The sequence below is a fragment of the Bradysia coprophila genome, unplaced genomic scaffold (genome assembly GCF_014529535.1).
Source record: "Bradysia coprophila strain Holo2 unplaced genomic scaffold, BU_Bcop_v1 contig_151, whole genome shotgun sequence".
In the NCBI taxonomy this organism is placed as follows: Eukaryota; Metazoa; Arthropoda; class Insecta; order Diptera; family Sciaridae; genus Bradysia; species Bradysia coprophila.
Window position 1 is genome coordinate 2,132,148 of NW_023503423.1, and position 22,376 is coordinate 2,154,523.

Below are 22,376 nucleotides of genomic sequence, written 5' to 3' on the forward strand. Positions count from 1 at the left end.
AATATATGCAAATAAATTAGGTTTCGTACTAGATCACGCTCAATTGCGTGTCATTAAATTGAAAGTATATTAACCTACAAAAAAATTGTATGGAAACCATAAACAGAAAAGGGCTACGTACTCTGAGTGTATGATGAGGAACAGAAGCGAAAGAGAAAAAAGTGGTTCGCTAATAAAATCAATCAACATTTAAATACCAAAAAAACGTAACCAGTTAAATAAGTTAATTCTATTTGCATTTCGATTATGATTTCCATTAGGTTAAAGGTGCCAATGAATTTCTTTATTTAATCAGACAAATTGGGGGTTGAACGATTCCAATTAAATTGAACTGGTGAATTACACGAATAATTAGCTGTCTAGGAGTATTGTAGCTGAAGAAAATTATACCACTGATGTTTGATTAAATGCAGTCATGACATGATACCTTGATGGCGTTGCACCACGGTACCACGGATCTGTTTCTGACTTTAAGAAATTAGGTAACCTTTCGAAGTATCCACAGAATTTTCATAGAAATTGATTCTACAGTACCTGAACCTGTTAGGCAGGTATACTGATGAATGATAAAATGTCTTAACGATGGATACCAATCGAACGTTTTGTCGATATCCAGTCAATATTTGTCGATTTTTTTAATTCATTTTTTTATTAACGATTGATCAGTCGACGTTAATCGATGATCAGTCGATGTTTATCGATGATCAGTCGATGTTTATCGATAATCAGTCGATGTTTATCGATAATCAGTCGATGTTTATCGATGATCAGTCGATGTTTATCGATGAACAGTCGATGTTTATCGAATCTTAATCGATGCTTATCGATGATCAGTCGATGTTTTTATCGATGGTCAGTCGATGTTTATCGATGATCAGTCGATGTTTATCGATTACCAGTCCATAATCGATTATAAATGGATGTTGATCGATTACCAGCCGATGTTTATCACAAGCCACATTTTTAACCAATACAATCCAATTGGCATTAAACAGTCGACATCCGTAATTTGAATAAAATGTGTCAAAAAAGAACTATGAAAAATAATGTTTGGGCTGATGGTTTCCACTTACTCATCATGTCATATGAACACTGGTTTAAACAAAACGATCCACACAACAATCCGAGGATAAATTTGTAAGCAATTTAATCTACACCCGAAACGATTAACGTACTACAATGTAATTTATTAAGTAGCTCAACGTGACATTACAACGAACATGTTATTTACTACAACAAAGCGATGTAAATGGGACGATAAAAATAAATGCTCGATTGGTGATTTTCCAGATAAAAGAAAAGTACGACAGGGAAAAAAACCGACAACAATCCAGTGCTCCTCACCCTTAATATTATGTAAACATTAACATCGAACTAACCTTATTATACGTAATGTGTGTGCGATGTGTGTGCTTTTTCAAATATATTCATCCATCTAATAGAACACCGATACGTTATGGGTGTAAAGTAAGTTAGACGAGATATGGTGCGGTAATAAATATTGTAAACGTTGATGAATTTGTCGAAGTAGTTTGATGTATTGCAGAACATAAAATTGGATTAAGTATTAAATGGCACGTTCCGGACGGTTTTTGATATGATTTTGTTGTTATGTTGTCGGAGCTTTATTGTTATCGTGTTTTTTGCATTTTGAATGAAGAAGATGCATATCATGCACACATTGATTGGATATTGGATAATGGGTGTCGGTTCTTTGTTCATAAGATGAAGTATTCGCGTTTTCAATTGCTATGCACCCTGAAGTGATTTGGTAAAATAAATTCGATTTTATCAGAGAATTATTAAGGTCACGCCCAATGCGCTTAAACGTAATTCAGACTAATGTTGAATCTCACTGTAGCTTAACTGCAACAGCAACATTACAATCTTGTGTTTGAAGTATCCCTCCCAATGTGTTTGATGCGAAATCTTTTACTTCATTTGTTATTTGATATTTGGATATTTAATTTGTCCAACGCTGTCGATACACCGATTGTAAAATCGAAATCACGTCATCAGAAATGTGTCCGTACAGCCATTATGTACACACACACAAAACGACACACCGAATAGTTTATTTTTCTAATGTAATTATCAATGCATTTCGACCGAACCATAAAATCAATTAGAATCAACGTATTACCATACCGTGTTAAATATAATCGTCTGAATGAGTAAATAACAAAAATTTAATAATAATTTCTGTTTTCATAAAGTAACGAATGCGAGCAGAGCCAACAAACTTACTGTTTGAAGTGGTATAGGTATGGTATGGTTTTACATAAAAAAAATGTGGACGTTTTCTTCAACTGTATTTAAAGGAACTCATGATAGATGTGCTGTATATATGTACGTTCAACGAAATAATCTATATAGTACACCACCTGACCATCATTATCACCGCTGATTCTTGTACCTTATAATTTTTAATTTTGTATTTAACCATAGATATACATAATGGTTTCGTGTTATCTTCACTGTTTTGGAACGAAAATTTTATTTAAAAAAAAAATAATTTCTTTTACAAAAATAGAAATTACTCTGCCGACTATTTTGATGTTCTTTCTTACTCAAAGATCTTCTTATTAATTTGAAGGTATAAATCATTCGAAAACCCATCATTCTGTTAGTCGTCTTTTATCGACAACGACGACAATTATAATTAACAAGCAAAGAGTTGAATGTGTATGTTAAATCTAATGAAGTAAAAGATTTTGTATGAAACACTAGATGTGCACGAAAATGACAGATGGAAGTCAAAGTGACGTTTCAAACGTCAAACGAAAAAGTAGTCAGAAAATATTTTATTTTTCCTCAATTCCATTAGCGAAGCATAATTGGGGAAAAATGTACATTTTTTGACGACTTCAAATATGTTTTTCATTTGACGTTTAAAATGTCACTTTTAGAGATGGAAAAGACCTACTTGTGATCCCAGTTGACACATCGTATAGTTGTAGGAGGATCCAAGTATATTCGATTGTTGTCATTATTGATTGTTAGACGTCACACAACTAGTCATCTTTTATCGAAAGCTGCCACAAGGAAAACAGATGACAGCGCAGGGCCTACTTTTTGGAAACTAATTTCTTGAATTTCTCGAAATTTCTCGAATTTTCTCGAATTTCTTGAAATTTCTCTAATTCGAGAAAATCAAGAAACTTTGAGAAATTCAAGAAATATTTCTCGAAGTTTCTTGAATTTCTCGAAGTTTCTTGAATTTATCAAAGTTTCTTGATTTTTTCGATCTTCTCTAAAAGTTTCTAAAAAGTAGGCCCTGTGACAGACGTTGACAATGTGGTCTTATATAGGAAAATGTGTATTAAAACTAATGAAGTAAAAGATTTTCTGGTTGTATCGTTCCCATCGATCCCATCGATACGATACCGGAAGTAAGGAATTATTAATGCAAATGAAAAAAGACGAAGTTCAATTATAAAGTAAAGAATTTTGAAGACAGCACAACAGAACTGAAGCAATCTTAACAAAATCAACGAAATTGATTAGGACCGGCAAGTGATTTTCAGTTTATTTTCTTACGAGTTTGTAAAACAACTCAAAGGGCAACAGCATCCCTAAGCCTTGCCACCTCAGCTCTATATATTCTCTAGACAAGCATGATATAATCTATGAATGGACTACTGGACTACACAGTCGAAAGGTGACAACAAAATCAGCATACCCTCAGACTGAAATTAAATCACCGCATCATACATACATTACGGCTACAAGAGCGGAGAGCTCATTTGTACTAAATTTACGTTTGTATCAACACCATGCAGTAAAAAGTGGAATTACAAATAAATATTAAAATTTTCTAATCTCTCGAATATGTGGTCTTTGAATCTCTTATAATATGTGTACACGAGACACCCATTGAGGAGTACGTTTTTCTTCTATCTTCTACTCTCGTACACAAGATACGGTGTATGCCTACACATGTACAACATTCTATTAAAGAGTAGTAACATTACAAATACAACAACAACAAAAACAACAGAGAATAGAAGTAAAAAAATGGTAAAAGATACAATATCAAAGTACATTTAACTTTAATATTAAATTCGTGTTTTGTAGAAGAAGAAGAAGAAGAAGAATATATACCCAGAGTTAAAGTTTATTGCTCGGAGATTCATCGATTGAGACGAAATTAAAATTACCTGGAACATGTAATAAGATTATAAACTGTGCGCGCTGTGTGCATTTCTAATATATATACGTATGACGTCCGTACGTACAGCACAGACTTATCGTACAAATAATACAAACAAACAAATATATAACATGACATGGAACGCAATACATCGCTTCCCCATAATACACAGATGTAATTGTACGTTTTATAGGAAAGCAACAAAAACCATCAACTGATTTTGATAGAGAGGAAAAAAAACATTGTTGAATGGGTGGTTTATGCGACAATATCGTTAATGGCTTCGTATGAACTCTGTATCTACTACACTACGATGCAGACCGCGTATATATGTCCACATTAACATTGGATGGCGCTTAGTGACATATTACATGTGAAAATTGCATAAGAGACGAGAATTATACATTAATGTAGTAAATGCAACGTTCCAATGACTACACCAGCAAATTTATGACCGCGTAATATTTTTGTATTGTCATTTCACGTCAAGTCGAAATGTTGCATTCTCAATTTTCGACTATGAATGGAATGAATCGAGCAATCGAACTGACCATCTCGGTGTTTAATATCATTCTATGTAGACAATTGGTAAGGGCTTCGTATCTGAAGCATGTATGACTAATCGTTTTCGTTTGACGTTTGAAACGTCACTTTGACAGATGGTAAAGACCGTCTTTGGATCCAAACTGTCACATATGATCTCTTCAAAACTATTGACTTTAATTGAACTTCCTATTTTTTCATATGCATTTTTCCATACTTCCTCGAGACTCGCCTAATACGTGTTTATTACTTAGGTGCAAGCACTAGGTTTGAGTTTTTTTTTTTGAAGTTTAGTTTTTTCATGTTGCAGATATTGCAGGTCAAATACTCCAAGGTCTTTAATTTGTGCAAGGTGAAGTCCTTATTCCCGAGCAATCAGCGGAAGCTTCTATAAAAGCCTTGATTTCTACAACAACACATATGGAAACGTGTAAAAACAAAACCGGTGGCGATCCACTTGTCAAACGGGACACTACATGAACGTGAGCCTTGAATATTCCTTGTACAGCGTGACCTAATAATTGTGTGTTGGAACAATTGCCCGAAAATAGTGTATCTTAGGCTATTTGTACCCGAGAGCAAATAGCATCTACATCATCTACATCTAAAAAAACAGTTCAAGCAACAGAAGTCACCGATTTAATAATGAATAAACCAGCTCCAAATCCTAACCAGCTCTGGTAACTAATTAATGATGATGTGACAACACAAACAACGATCTACACGACTTCCTCAATCCATCCCATATTTTAACCGTCAGTGAAAAATTACCATCAGTTGAACGGTAATGGGCTACAACTGAGCCGAACGCACATCACATCACAGAGTTCAAATCTAATAATTTTCCGAGTTCTTTTTTTGTACGTTTAATGTACGCTTGGGAATTTTTAACACGAGATATTACTTCGACAACACCTTATATGTATAAATTGGTTGTAATGTTACAGTAAAATTACAAACAGACATTTGCATTGGACTAAAATGTCATCTTTATGCATATTATCGGAGAGTGTTGATGATGAGCATTGCTATATATACCGAGTTCACATTTACGTAATTATGATTATTGTGCCGCTCTCATCAACAGCTACTTTTCTTTATATTTATCCGTTCCGTTTAAATGTGACAGTTAATGCCCATTTACTGAACGATATAGAGTCACATTTTACCACATTCTTTGCGCAAATGTGAGACCACTTCGTAAATCTATTTTCATTTGACGTTTAAAACGTCAATTTGAATGAGGACGAAAACCGACTTTTGATCCCAACTGTCACATAACTAACCTGATTAGTTGATCATAATTATGCCTACACAGTAAACTTAGAGTGAGCATCTATAATTTTGACAGAAAGGGCACCCGAATACAGATTCAAAGATCGATTTATTAGTTGCTGCCATCAAGAATTCTATCGATGATGGCTTCACAATATTAGCTAATGGCAAGACGTATTGCGCACCTATCGTTAATTTAATTTACAACTGAATTGAGACCTCATGTAGTGCAAAAACCGTTTTAAATATTATTGACTGTGACAGGTGATGAATTAATCAAATTGTAGTGTGTGAACCAGACAGAACTGTTTAAGTTTGGATGGTATGAATTGCTAGAAATGAATCGTTTCTCAGTCAAACATTTTTCTTTCTTTTTTCAATTGGAACGAAATTTTGAAAGGCACAGAAATTTGGAAGAATAATTATAAATAAAAACAAATTGCTCGGGGTGATAATTGAGATTTTTAAATTTATTTCTGATAAAACACCTTTAATGCATGAACATCTACGATGCGACATGAGAAATTAAAATCGAACCGAAGATCTACCTGAAGTCCTTAACTCCTTGGCTCGTCACATTTGACACTCGTCAAAATATATTTTTAATATCTAAAAGGGACCACCGGAACAAATCCACCGTTTATACATTTACAATCCTACAACAAACCCCGGCCCATAGCTTCCAGCCGTATAACATTAATCTATTTGATAACTTCAAGTTGGCGTGTGCCGTAACATTTAACAGACGCATTAAATACCACAACACAATTCACGCATATTGCACCCTATACACATCATTTCATTATACATAACAACAGACTGGCACATTTCAATCTCCTATTCTGTTTGCATAATATTTGGCATGTGCACAAACGACGACGGTTGGCATCATCTTAATAAAAATTTTGTTAATCAAATATCCTTAAAAGGAGGATCAACTAAAAAAAAAAACGTTTGCTGGTGCATTATAGGAAGAATGGAAGCAACAACAACAAAAAAAATCGTTTTCGGTGAGCTATATTTACTTAAGCATACGCATTATTCAGAAACAACCACTCAATGGAAAAAAAATCGTCTTGTACAAATACAGAGCACATACACGTGGGTATATATAATAAGAGGTACATATGGATCTGTCGAATGTTTAAGGAAAAGAGAGCAAGCAAAAAAAAAAATTACTTAATTTCGGGGTACCCATTAACCATATTTTCAAATAATAAACACCGGTCCTTTAAAAATCTTTTTTTTTTCTTCCTCTGGTTGTAATGTTCCATTTTAAGAGTGAAGAACGGAAAATTGCAGCCGTCTCCTGTCAACATCCTGTTTCATTTCATGGACATAATTTATTCGGTGAACAATTTTTATTAAAATTGGTTCGTATTGAACGTATTTGAATGTGTTAAATGCCGTCATGTCCATAGATGTCGTGAATGCACATTTTTCGGGAAAAATGTTTTCAGCTTTGAAGGAAGATGCTGCGAGAAAAAATACAGCAGAACATTATAGGAGGTGCAAAATGTTTTCATTTTCATTTCATGAGTGGTTTTCGATAGAGATGAAATATCGTTCGTCCGAACAGCAAGCATGCTGGAAACAGACATGTTTAATTGTTCGGTTCATTAGACTCGTATGCGAAATAGGTTTCGGTAAATTTTGAAAAACTTCAGTAAATTTCCAGTAAATTACGATAAAGTTTCGTTAAATTCCGGCAAATTTTGGAAAAATTCAGTAAATTTCTGGTAAATTACAGTAAAGTTTCGTTAAATTCCGGTAAATTTTGGGAAACTTCAATAAATTTCTAGTAAAGTTTTGTTAAATTCCGGTAAATTTTGGAAAAATTCAGTAAATTTCTGGTAAATTACGGTAAAGTTTCGTTAAATTTTGGAAAAATTCAGTAAATTACGGTAAAGTTTCGTTAAATTTCTGTAAATTTTGGAAAACTTCAATAAATTTCTGGTAAAGTTTCGTTAAAATCAGGTAAATTTTGGTAACATTCAGTAAATTACTGTAAAGTTTCGTTAAATTCCGGTAAATTTTGGGAAACTTCAATAAATTTCTGGTAAAGTTTCGTTAAATTACGGTAAATTTTGGAAAAATTCAGTAAATATCTGGTAAATTACGGTAAAGTTTCGTTAAATTTTGGAAAAATTCAGTAAATTACGGTAAAGTTTCGTTAAATTTCTGTAAATTTTGGAAAACTTCAATAAATTTCTTGTAAAGTTTCGTTAAAATCAGGTAAATTTTGGTAAACTTCAGTAAACTTCTGATAAAGTTTCGTTAAATTCCGATAAGTTTTGGTAAAATTCAGTAAATGTCTGGCAAATTACGGTAAAGTTTCGTTAAATTTCGGTAAAATTTGGAAAACTTCAATAAATTTCTGATAAAGTTTCGTTAAATTCCAGTAAATTTTTGGAAAAATTCAGTAAATGTCTGGCAAATTACGGTAAAGTTTCGTTAAATTCCGGTAAATTTTGGGAAACTTTTCTGGTAAAGTTTCGTTAAATTCCGGTAAATTTTGGAAAAATTCAGTAAATTTCTGGTAAATTACGGTAAAGTTTCGTTAAATTTTGGAAAAATTCAGTAAATTACGGTAAAGTTTCGTTAAATTTCTGTAAATTTTGGAAAACTTCAATAAATTTCTGGTAAAGTTTAGTTAAAATCAGGTAAATTTTGGTAACATTCAGTAAATTACTGTAAAGTTTCGTTAAATTCCGATAAATTTTGGGAAACTTCAATAAATTTCTGGTAAAGTTTCGTTAAATTCTGGCAAATTTTGGAAAAATTCAGTAAATTTCTGGTAAAGTTTCGTTAAATTTCTGTAAATTTTGGAAAACTTTCGTTAAATTTTGGAAAAATTCAGTAAATTACGGTAAAGTTTCGTTAAATTTCTGTAAATTTTGGAAAACTTCAATAAATTTCTGGTAAAGTTTCGTTAAATTCCGGCAAATTTTGGAAAAATTCAGTAAATTTCTGTTAAATTACGGTAAAGTTTCGGTAAATTTTGGAAAACTTCAATAAATTTCTGGTAAAGTTTCGTTAAAATCAGGTAAATGTTGGTAAACTTCAGTAAATTTCTGGTAAAGTTTCGTTAAATTTCTGTAAATTTTGGAAAACTTTCGTTAAATTTTGGAAAAATTCAGTAAATTACGGTAAAGTTTCGTTAAATTTCTGTAAATTTTGGAAAACTTCAATAAATTTCTGGTAAAGTTTCGTTAAATTCCGGAAAATTTTGGAAAAATTCAGTAAATTTCTGTTAAATTACGGTAAAGTTTCGGTAAATTTTGGAAAACTTCAATAAATTTCTGGTAAAGTTTCGTTAAAATCAGGTAAATGTTGGTAAACTTCAATAAATTTCTGGTAAAGTTTCGTTAAAATCAGGTAAATTTTGGTAAACTTCAGTAAATTTTCGTTAAACTTCCGTAGATTACCGGAAAACTTTACCACAATAATATACCACGATAGAGCGGATCACTAACTTCTCCTATCGTTCAAATGTGCTTTTCGATGTGATTATTCGTTCGACCGGATTGTTTTGTAATTTCTGTCGAGGCCAACAGTAACCGACCGACATCTTTTTGTAAACAAGCAGCTGATCTTAATTGTGTTTTCGTTCGGAAACGAACTTGTGCTTGTTCGAGCTTGTTCTCTGTGTTCATTTCATTTTATTGTTTACAATACGATGCATATGGGAATGGACCACATTATGCTCGGAGAAAGATATAGTCGATCTTATCAGCATACGGAAATCTCTCATTTGAACATACCACATAATTGTTTAAGTAGACAAATGAACGAATTGAAATTGGTTTGGTTGCTCATTGCTGTACTACAATACCGTTTCGTTATGTTAAAATCGCGATTACATGATGGCCAAAAATAGTCTAATTGGTCAATGGTTGAATGTTAAAATGTAAATTTTCTTTTGTTACAATAAGTATTGTTGCTGTTCACCGTCTTGTTGTTACAAGTAAAACGTTATGCAGCTAATTTATTTTAAATAAGCCAAATACGCACGAGAAGTTGTGTTAGATAATGGACATATAATTATTTGTTTTTCTTGTTTCGCTTAGCGCGTACGTACACAATACACACGGGTCGTGGTCGTGTACTTGTAAATGTTCGGTAAAAGAATTCCGAAAAATTGATAAATTAGAGTTTAAGGGCCATTCACCCAGTGTCATTTTATGCAATGCCATTGACCAGCAATGTTCTTCATTTAGCTTAAACTATTGGCGTGCGGAATCGAGAAGAACAAGGGATATGCAATGAGAATTTCGACTTTTAGGAAGATTTAAATTGCGAAAAGTTAAAACTTAACAATTTTGAACTCTTGAGAAGTGGTCTCAGAAGAGATGGTTGTTATAGAAACCTTTCGTTATACTGCAGCCTTTTCCATACCTGCAACCAGGCGGGCTGGGTCCCAATGTATTCAATTTTTCCAATGAAAAAATAGATTTTTTGGCATCTCGCCCCCTCTAAAGTATCTGCACCGCAAGGGCTGGCTAAGGGCCTATTTGACTCTCTCGAGGTATATTGTTACTCTACAAAAAGCCGTAAAATCTTAGTTATCGCACTTTTGTGTAACTGGTGCAGACCTTGCCTATTATGTGTGAGTTTGACGAATTTTTGAAAAATTAACGAAATTTTCGAAATTTAACGAAATTTTGCCAATTTATCATTACGGTTCAAAAAAGTCTGTCTTCAATTGTCGAGAAGTTACATGGAAATGATATGTTTCTTTCGAGTACCGAAAAAGGTTACAGCCGACTGTAAAACCGCAATTAAATGTTAATCTAATTAGCGAAAAAAACAAGAGAAAAAAAAACGTCGATGCTATCATGTAAATTGCAAAACGTAAGGTAATTTTATGCCAAACTGGTGCGATGGCCAACTCATACAAACTTTTATTATATTTCTTGGAACCGAACCGAGAGCATAAATACAAAAGACATTAAAGCTCATTTAAATATTTCTGTTGGATATTTTCTAATATGTTGTACAGTTGATAAAGTGAATATAACACACACTCACCGAAAAAAAAGAGTGAAGAAAAAGCTGGGCAGTGTTCTAATTGTATATGTGCGGCATTTTTATTTTCCTCTTGGAATTAGCTTACAAAGTCAGCAGTATGCCATGGCACGCAAAATTATTTAATTTCCACCAAACGAGACACGAACAAAACGAATAAAAATGTGAGTTTTTGGTGTATTAGCTCGGGAGTATAGTTATGTACTTTCATTGCTATAGATGGTTTTTCGGTACTGTTTTTATGTAGAAAACAAGTTAATGATTCCACATACATCATTATGGAGTGCCGGTGTGGTCACATTTCATTGAAGTTGATTTTATGTTAAATGGTAGTGGAAACCGTGGATAGGGTTACTGTCTGTCTCTACATCGCTTCTCGAACTGTTTCCATGGCAACTGTTTCCAAAGCTACAATGTCATAGATAGTTACAATTCCGTGAAAGTCACCACTCTACTAGATTCAAAATTTGTCGAAAGTTTCAAGTATACACATGGCTATGCTGCACTCATTAGATCGTCCCTAGAATTTTTCGTGTCAGGCAGTGAAGGACAATAAAGGAATTGATTTAAAATGTGCTTTTATCAAGCGGGATCTGAGTGTACCCGGCTATTCACTCTGCCACATGGTAATTTGCAAAAGATTCTGGTAACTGTGACAACAGATTTTGAGGAATTATAAAGACTCCGACTAAACAGCTTAGCACGCTGATTAATCTGACAGTTGGAATCAAAAGTCAGTCTTTTCCATATGTCAAATAGACGTTTTAAACGTAAAACAAAATAAATTAAATTTATTTAAAGAATAGAAAAGAGGAGTGGTTCAGCTAATTTGAGTGGTTTCTTGTAAGTGGAAATCACGCCTAGGTCTGGATTTACAGTCATCAGTTTTGCCTGCGTGTACGCCACAGTTGACATTTCAAACAATTTAGCACATGATGAAATGTCACGTGTCATGTACATGGAGGCAAAACGGATGACTGTGAAGCCACTTTAAACGATTTTTTCACTACTTCGTAAATTTATTTTCGTTTGACGTTTTAAACGTCACTATGACATAGAGAAAAGCCTGTTTTTTGACCTCAACTGTGACAGTGTACTCAAGTAACCGACGTGCCTGCTTGTTCTGTGTTTCATACGAAAAACACTAAATATATCCCGTCCTCTATAAATACAAGCACCCAGCCCAATTGATTTATAATTATTCATTCCATTTCGAGCTTTTATTATTATTGAACTAATTAAAATGTTTATGTTTCAAATGAACATTTTAAAGCGAAATCATTAATTTTTATGACTCCACACATTACTACCTTTAAATACTAAAAAAAAAAATATTTCAATTTTAACCAAAAAGACCGCCGCATTATATCAAACCGGCACATGATACGTTAAACAAAAATTAAATTTTGTATAAATACACACGACAGAAACATTAAACGTAAGTTACTCAGAATGGAATATGAATTGTCTCAATCTCAATTTTCTTCCTTCAACAAAACGTAGGTATAATTAGTAGCGCACAACTTTATAGATTTTGTGTTTTTGTTTTTATTTTATTTCGGAAACGGTATTCATTCGATCGAGAGTGGATGTTATTTAGATCCATACATAAAGAACCATGTAACTGACAAATTATAAACCAATAAAGTCTATTTTAAGGGTGCCTGTGTTTCTGGTTGATTTTATGGTGCAGCGTAATAATTATCATCAAAGTCCAAAAACACGTTTAATAAACGTTGATCACAATCATATGTTTCGGTTTGGTTTACTGCACCAGAGTATTCATACTAATCAAGCAGAAGAGTACTTTCTGTACAAATGGTCTGTTCCCTATTCCAATTTATTGCCGGGAAGAGCTGTGAGGATGTCTTTCGGTTACCCTATTTTGAACACATTTTTTAGAACAATTTCTTTAGGAGTTTTAAGGACATTTTAGGTTTAAAATCTTTTAAAATCTCTTAAAAAATGAATTTTTGTAACAATTTTTAGAGCCTGGTGTGAAGTTAACAATTAGTGTCAGGTAAGGTGTCCAGTCCACCGTGTCAACTTTGGCAAAAGGAAATTTTTGAGAGTTTTTCTCAAAAGAAAGAAAATCAATTTTTTTATAACAAGACATGGAGGCGTACGTACGAACTGCTCTCTAAAAATATGTCGCCAAAAACATTCGATTAATTTATTACGTGTCAATTGGAATATTCTTACACATGACGAAGTAATGAATTTTCGAAGCGTTCAAGTACAAACTGTAAATTCAGGAGTATAATCAAAATCCAACCAAAATCACGAAATTCAAATGTCAGTCTGTTGGTAGACCCATCACTCATCGTAATTAATCTTTTCTCATTGAGTGAAACTTACTGTAGGTTCTACACAAAAGAGAAAAAGAGGAACGCAAAAACATTTCGAAAGAAAAAAAAAGAATTTAATTCCTTTTTGCCGGCTCGCTGTTATACACTTTTACGTATTAAAATGTCTATAACAAATCTAATTTGTTGAAAATAACGCCATATGGACGATCTATCGACCCGCTGCCATAGGGATCAAGTAGTATTACAACAATACAACAGCTAAAATTCTGATGTTTGGTGGTGGCCGCATTTGTAAAACACAATATGGATACACATCAGACCGATTACACACACAATATTCATCGATATCTTATTTCCCATTGACCGCATGACACTTTTCATTTCTCTTTTGTAATCGCGAGCTTTTATTTTCGATACATTGAACGTTCGGTGGTGTGGTTTTTTTTCTCCTTATTTTTTTCTTTCGATTTTTTTTATTTATTAAAATGTTGTACTTGATTGTGATTATTATCGAATTTTTTTTCGTCTGCAACAAAAAACATTTTTTTTATGAAAGGTTTTTTGTCAGTTTTACACCTGACTTTTTTCGTCGTTTTAGATAGTCATCGAAAGTATGTTCTCGTTCAGCTTATAATATCTGATGTCATATTAACGTAATTTTATGTTAATTGGTGTTCGCCATCGGGAATCAGTGGTGTAAAGTGGCATGGCATACGAAAGAGACATGAAAGTTTGAGATGCAAATCTAGAAGTAGTATTTGGATAATTTCGCTAAATTTACAGAAAAAATCGCACTGTTTAGCTGTCCATACAATTTCTGACCAATTTTTATTTTCGCTTGATGTATAAACCAGGACTTAGACTGAAATTGTGACACTACTCCTCGTCCCCGTTTAGTAGTACTGATTTTTGTGAACTCGAAGTCTGTTCCTAACTAGCAAACTGCTTCACTTCTGTTAGCTTTTCAGTTCCAATTATTCATCCGTTAGAAACGTCAGGCGAATCTCAACAAAATCTGTTACTTCATCTGTGTGACGAGTCTCGTTTTAGTGTGTTTATTGACCTCGGCTTCGCCTCGGATCAATAAAATTCACACGAAAACTCTACTTTTCAACTTTTATCCTGAGCTAAGTAATGGATTTTGAAACTTAAACCAATTTTCTTGTTTTTCTTATGTGTATAATAAGCCACTTTCGACCCTAGGTATAACAAAAGCATGCAAAATCCATAACATAACTCGGGAAAAAAATTGAAAAGTAGGAAAAATCGTTTACATAACTCGAGATAAAAATAATCAAAATCAAAAGTCTCGTTTTCGTGTGTTTATTGACCTCGGCTTCGCCTCGGATTAACAAAATGCACACTAAAGCTCTACTTTTCGTCTTTTTATCTCTTGTCATTGTAATAGTCATTAACATAACAAGAGATAAAAAGTAAAGCTTTAGTGTGCATTTTGTTGATTCGAGGCGAAGCCGAGGTCAATAAACACACGAAAACGAGACTTACGACGCATGCAGCATGTAAATGATTAGTTCATTTGAACCAAAATTCAATTTGCTGTGGAGTTAATCGCTTATTTTTGTCAACATTGTCGACAGCAGAATACTAAAGTAGAGTTTCTATAAGTTGAAATGTTTCGTTCATAAATATTCGAACGAAATTGTTTATTTAACATCATTCGGAGATATCAAATTATTTAAAATACAAATCGATCACACCATTACCACAGATGTGTAACAGCCAATTTTTTCTAATTTTTTTTTCCTTCTTCTTCTTACTCTCATTCGTTAGTTTTGATACTGAATTATTTACGTAATATGAACATTTTAGAATCTGTGTAGCATATTAACGAAACGAAGAAGTCGGATTTTTTTAAAAAACTAAATCTAATTATGAAACCGAAACCGACAATGATGAAAAGAATTGAGTATATAAATAATAATATAAACGAGAAAAAAAAAGAAGAAACAAAACAACAACAGCCGAGAACCTATTCCCAACTGAACTTTACCGATGTGAGAAAAGTTTCGACGATGATTCGTTTAATACAAATATTTAAACATAATTTCATCAAACACAAACAGAATAAAATGCCCGAAAAAAACACGAAATATATTTTAAGAAAATCAAATCAATTAATCTTCAATCAAAACGTGAAATTAATATAAACATTTTATTATACAAAATTCGATGAGTTCGGCTGAAAGATCTTTTATTTCGTTTTCATTCTTCGACTTGTACTTCTACGGTTTGAGTTTTTGGAAATTGTTACAGATTATGGGTATACAACGTCGGAATCGGAATTCCATAAAGAAAGGTTAGTTCGCCGATGATTATTTGTAATTAAAGTCACAGCTAATCACAATGGCTTGGTCATTGACCGTAAGATCCCATACGAGTATTGTAGTGTTGCTGAATTATTTAATAAAAACATCGTCGGATTTCATCTGCTATCCACAATAACGACAAAATTGACAGTGAGCCGTGGAAAATGAGCCCATGTATACATAAAACTGTATGCCAAGCCTATGAAGTAATAGATTTAGCACCAATCTTTTGAAAGTGCTTTGGATAAAAGAAGTAACAGCTTTGACAGCAGTAAACTGATGACATGATTGTCAGTGCAAGGATAAATTTTGTAATCGACATGGACTAATTATCACTTCGTTTTCATGATCCCAAGAAATCGTTGTGCAACTACTGCAAATGGATGATAATGTTGTAGTATGGACAAAGCGATTAAATATATTCTTTTCGTGACAAAGTCAATTTGACTTTGTTTGTGGCTGAAGTTAAATTATTGTATAAAAGGTGGTATTATTACGTGAAGTAATAGATTTGTTGAATCGGTTCTGAATATGTTTTTACCACTTACACAGTAAAATGTCTACTGTCTGTAGCTTTCGCAACTGTGTTTCTCAGTTTCACGGACAGTCGTAATAACAATCACACCGTTTCACTATCTCACCCACCTTACGCTTCACGTTCATCCTTTACCTTTCATTAAATACATAACGCCGTGCAGTGTGGATGGTCGAAACAATGGACTCAGTGTTATAAACTGACTCGCTCAAAAATAAATTAAATTTTTAAAGCCAAACTTTTATTACAATTTGAATGGATTGTGTGTAGGTTATGTGCTAATTTAATTCTGCTTTGCTATACGACTGTGACTGGTTAGCATTTTATTATTTTCTTTTAGATTAAATATTGACTTCAATCAAAATATAGTTTCAATATAAAAATCTCTAGCTTAAGAATTCACGTTTTTATTTAAATCCGTAGAAATTGCAGGCGGTTCAGAGGATGTTTTATTCATCGGACGACTGTTGTTATTTTATCATATTTTTTCCAGATGCAACACACTTTGTCGTTCTGTTTCTTTTCTTATTTTTTTTTAGAGTGGAAAGGTGTACCACTACCGTCATTTCTACTGATCTGACGACATCTTTCGCACCTTGTCTTTTTATGATCTTCAAACTTTAAATGCGAAAAACGAATTTGCTAAACAGCTTTTTAAAATGTGAAATATGACACGTTTTTCGATACAAAAATTCATATTGTCACTGCGACGGAATCGGATTACCGGTGTAATGACATGTGTGTGATCGTTCGAGTTTGTAATTGATTTGATATTGCAATTGTGTATACCGTTGACATGGAATCTTGAATTAAAGAGCGAAGTAATGAGGTAGTAGGTGCAAAAGTGAGTCAGATATTTTGTTAATTTGGTAACTTCTAATTTCGAGATGTTCTTGAGATCATTATGTGCTCGAAAAGCAACGGCTAACCCAATTTTTTTCTTATCTTTTCGTTTGTTCAAAATGATAATTTTGTGAAACAAAGCATGTGGGAATTTGGTTGTGGTTCTTTTCATTCTTTAAATTATATATCTCGTTGGTTAGCAAGTACAAAACAAATAAACTCATCTGTAACCAAACCGGAGCAGACACACATCCACATGTCAATTTGTAATTCTTTTTATTTACAAGAATTATTTGTATGTTAACGTGAAGTATGTAATTATCCCAGCTAATGGATTGTTTCATTGCGGCAAACTTGACATGGTTATAAGTCGAATACGGTAAAGGTATGGAAGAAATAATGGTGCAGAGCCTGGCGAAACAGATTGTGGATTGGCGTAAAGAGTACATGGTCGTAGAAAGGACCAATGGTCCTAACCCATGGACCTCAGCGAAAAATATGAATTTACTTTGTGTGAGACTCATATTTTGCAGCAAGAGGTCTTGACATAAAACAGAGCAAGTTCTGTTACTTCAGGGTTAGAAGGGTGGTCTGTAACTTTGAAGTTAAATGGTCTCACAAGCCATTAGTATTGTGAACAGATGAACAGAAACTATACGTATCATAAGCAAAGAAGCCGAAATTTACTAAAATTTACGGAATTTACTGAAAATATCGAGACATAAATTCGGCAAATCTTCGGTAAATTGTCGGGAAAATTCAGTAAATTTCAGTAAAATCTCAGAAAATTTCGGCGAATTGTCTGTAAAATTCAGTAAATTTCAATATTTCGGTAAAATGTCGATAAATTATCGATAAAATCTCAGAAAATTTCAGCAAATTGTCTGTAAAATTCAGTAAATTTCAATATTTCGGTAAAATGTCGATAAATTATCGATAAAAGCTCAGAAAATTTCGGTGAATTGTCTGTAAAATTCAGTAAATTTCAATATTTCGGTAAATTTCGGTAAATTATCGATGAAATTCAGTAAATTTCGGGGAATTGTCTGTAGAATTCAGTAAATTACATTTTTCGGTAAATTGTCTGTAAATTTCGATAAATTTTCGGTTAAAATCAGTAAATTTCGGTGAATTATCTGTTAAATTCAGTAAATTACATATTTCGATACGTCGATAAATTTCGGTAAAATTCAGTAAATTTCGGGGAATTGTCTGTAGAATTCAGTAAATTACATTTTTCGGTAAACTGTCTGTAAATTTCGGTAAATTGTCGATAAATTTCGGTAAATTGTCGATAAAATTCAGTAGATTTCGGTGAATTGTCTGTTAAATTCAGTAAATTTCAATATTTCGGTAAATTTCGGTAACATTCAGTGAATTTGACGAATTGTCTGTAAAATTCAGTAAATTTCAATACTTCGGTAAATTCATGCTACGTTTTGGTAGATTTTCGAAAAATTTCGGTAAATTCGAGAAAAGTTCGGTAAACTTAAACCAAAGGCCTAACATAAGCATTAGACCGTATAAGCCGTCGCAGTCCTTGACAAAACAGTATATTTGCCACAAGGAAACTCGACAATGAACGAAACACCGTTCATTTCAGTTTTAGTTGGAGGAAAATATTACAATTTAATCGACCATATGAAAGATCGTCCATTACTTTTCCGATCCATAAAAATGCATTCAGTTTGATGCTGATTCACGTATTATTATACTGTACCATTAATCTCAATTAGTTCAAATTAAATTTCACTTCCTATACTCATCCAATATGCAAATGAATGAATGAACGAACGAACGCTAACCAATTTTTTTTTCTTTCGTTTCTTTTCTTTTACATGAAACACAGACAGACACCGTATTACCAGTGATCTGAACACTCAGATCAATGACCATTTTAGCAAAACAGAACCAAAAAAAAAATAATTAAAAAGTCAAACAATGCAAATAATACGAACGAACGAAAAAAAATCTCGTTCGCTTTTTCCTTTCTATTTTCATTCAATTTCATTCACTTTAATTCGGGACAATTGGGTGCTTTTCGATTGCTTTTTTCGGTGACTGTTGCTGTACGCGAAAATACGATCAAAGGCACGTTACTATTTCTTTACGCTCGACGCATAGTGAAAACGCTATTCATTTATTGAATTAGCTCGTCTTTTACCGATCATGATCTCATGTCTATCTTTCTTAACTAACATGGTAAAATTGCACGTAATGTTACATACCACCATTCATGTGTGGTGGCACATGTGTATTATGCGTGTTTTGTTGATGATTTATTTTATTTAATTCACTTTTCGGGATCGAGACGGAAACCGGAGATCCTAAACTATTTGGCATATGCAACAAATAAACATTTTGTAGACAAAATAGTTGTTGACTGATTGGTTTTGTTGGGTGGGTTTGTCTTCTATAAAACGCAAGCAGTTTAGTGTGAATATACCTATATGGTTTTGCGGACGGCGAATATTGCTTACTCAGACTCGAATGCAATATTTTCAGAAAAGTTAGATTGTTGCAAAGTGTTGAGCTTAGCAATAACAGACAGTTGAGCAGTTTATCTGCGGATATGTTTGGATATGTCGTTGTGAATAACAAGTTAAACTTTTGCAAAATCGAATGATTGCGAAAATCTCGGTGTTGGATGCTGAAAGTTAACTTGAAGTCAAAACTTTACTTAACATTCCAGGGTCTAGTCGAAAATTTATCGGAAATTTACCGAAAATTTATCGGAAATTTATCGGAATTTTAACGGCATTACCGTTGATTTTAGAGTTACTGGGGGTTTTAGCGTTGGAAATTAGCGTTAGCGGCCGTGTAGCTAACGTTCTCTATTTACTACAAGTTGAACGGAAATTTATCGAAAATTTACCGGAAATTTATCGGAAAATTTACAGTAAATTTATTGGAAATGTATTGGAAATTTACCGGAAACTTCCAGTAAATTTGCGGAAATAATGTAAATTTCAGTAGCTTTGTTAAATACATTTACCAGAAACAGACAGTTAGAAAGAAGACAAAACTATAAAAACCATGCCATCTCGTCCAAATGCACTAAAATTCCACCATATCAAGATAAGTGAACTGAAGAAGCATATTGAAGGGTAATTCCCAAGGAAAGCTGCAAATATCACATTTATCGGTGTTCAATCTTCTTCTTCTTCTTTTTCAGCCTGTTTCTATCCACTGCTGGATGTAGGCCTCTCCAACTTCTTTCCATTTCGTACGATCCATTGCCATTTGCTGCCAGTTTGTACCTGCAATATTCTTAATTCCGTTTGTCCATCTCTCTGGTGGTCTACCTATAGCTCGTCTTTTATATGGTCGCCAGTTCATGATCTTTTTGGTCCAACGTTCGTCTGTCCTTCTTGCAATATGTCCCGCCCAGCTCCATTTCAGAGATGCTATTCTTTCCATGACATCAACGACCCTGGTTTGTTGTCGAATCCATTGATTCGTCATTCTGTCTCTGAGTGTTATTCCAAGCATACTCCGTTCCATGGCTCTTTGTGTCACTCTCAATTTTTCTTCGGATGCTTTCGTTAAAGTTAACGTTTCCGCTCCATAAGTGAGCACTGGAAGGACACAAGTGTCGAAAACTTTGCGTTTCAGACTATTATTCATTTTGCTTTTGAAAATTAGTCTGAGTTTTCCGAACGCTGCCCATGCAAGACCAATCCTACGTCTTATTTCTGCAGTTTGGTTGTCCAGACCTAACTTCAGCTTATGTCCTAGATATACGTAGCTGTCGACTCGTTCAATGACAGTGTCACCAATTTTGATTTCTCTATCGTCCCCGATGTTGGTCATGACTTTTGTTTTCGATAAGTTCATCTTGAGGCCAACTTTGTTTGCCTCTTCACTTAACTGTTGTAGCATAAGCTGAGCCTGACCTAGATTCGCTGCTATCGGTACAATGTCATCAGCGAAGCGGAGATTGCTCAGGTACTCTCCATTTATCTTTATTCCCATTTTACTCCAGTTTAACTTCCTAAAAACACTCTGCAGAATCGCCGTGAATAATTTCGGTGAAATGGTGTCACCCTGCCTTACACCTCGGCCAATTCTGAATTTCTCCGTGCTCTTATGAAGTTTTATACATGAAGTAGCATTTTTGTACACATATCGAATTCGGTGTTCATATCGGTGTTCAATGGCCCATATATAATGCATCAACTTCTAGCCTTCTTAAATATTTGTATAACGGTCGGACAAACACGATAAATTTAAGAGAAGCTAATCGATAGAAATACACCACAGTCAATACAAATGACGTCAACCGATCAGAAATATGTGATAAGTATTTTTGCGAAGGTAGCACTCGAAATAAATAAATGTGGAGAATGAAATCACTGGAAAATTTACAATTTTAGACAGTACATTCAGCGTGTGTAGAGTAAATATTGTTTCCTCAATTATTTCTTCGTTCAATGCATCCCATTCTAGTACTGTAAGTGTAATACAATGTAAGCCTACTTGCATTTCAGTCCCAAGATCACGTTGTGAAACTCATGCAATATTGTAACGCCAACTAAGAGACGAAACATATTTGTGCTATCTCTTCTGCTTTTGAGTGTTACAAGGGACTTAACGAACGAGAGTTAGTCCTGTGAATATTTCAGTTAGCATACCTTTTAGAGAAATTATATTTGCGTTGAAATCATTGAAATCATTGTCAGAGGGTGTTAGTGACGAATGAAGAACTAGATTTAAAACATGAATTAGGTCGCTTTGAAAGCCTTTCTGCGTTAAATAAACGTGAAGTACTAGATTGAAACCTTTTTTCGATGAACGATTTTGAAGAAAATTCAAACCGATTTTTTCGTCAGAAAGAAAACATCGTCTTTGCCATGTCTCTTTGAATGTCTCCAATTATAACAAGATGAAAGTTGAACAATATTTTTCATTCATTATTTTTCGGCTGCGACTGGCAGATGCGATATCATTTAAAAAGTCTAGCCAAAATAAAAGAACAACCAAAAAAAAAAATCGAAATAAATTTCAAAGAAAAATTTGTCAAACGACGAAGTGTATTAAAGAAAAAAAAAAGATTTTTTTTCTTCTTTTTTTAGAAATTAGAAATGCAATGGCATCCAATTCAGTACAACACTCGAAAGTATTTATAGACAATCATTTCTTTTCCACTTCCACACCAAAGCGATATTTCCCTTGTACTATTTATAGCACTAACAAAAAAAACTTTTGAAAATTTTTCGCATTTTCTGGTACGTTGCCTTCTTTTTTAATTCCTCTCTGGGTCAAGAATGTTAGACACTCGCGTAAAATGAAAGAAAATTGCAATGTTAATGTCAATGGCGAATGGCCACAACAACAACGCCCAACAAAAAACATTTTTTTTT

At 33.5% G+C, this 22,376-nt stretch overlaps 1 protein-coding gene across 1 annotated transcript in view; it reads right to left on the reverse strand.

Annotated features, from left to right (window-relative positions):
* LOC119074382 (protein spitz-like) overlaps positions 1-22,376 on the reverse strand; it is a 66,003-nt gene that overhangs the window by 17,767 nt on the left and 25,860 nt on the right. The gene's annotated exons all lie outside the window — the stretch shown is intronic.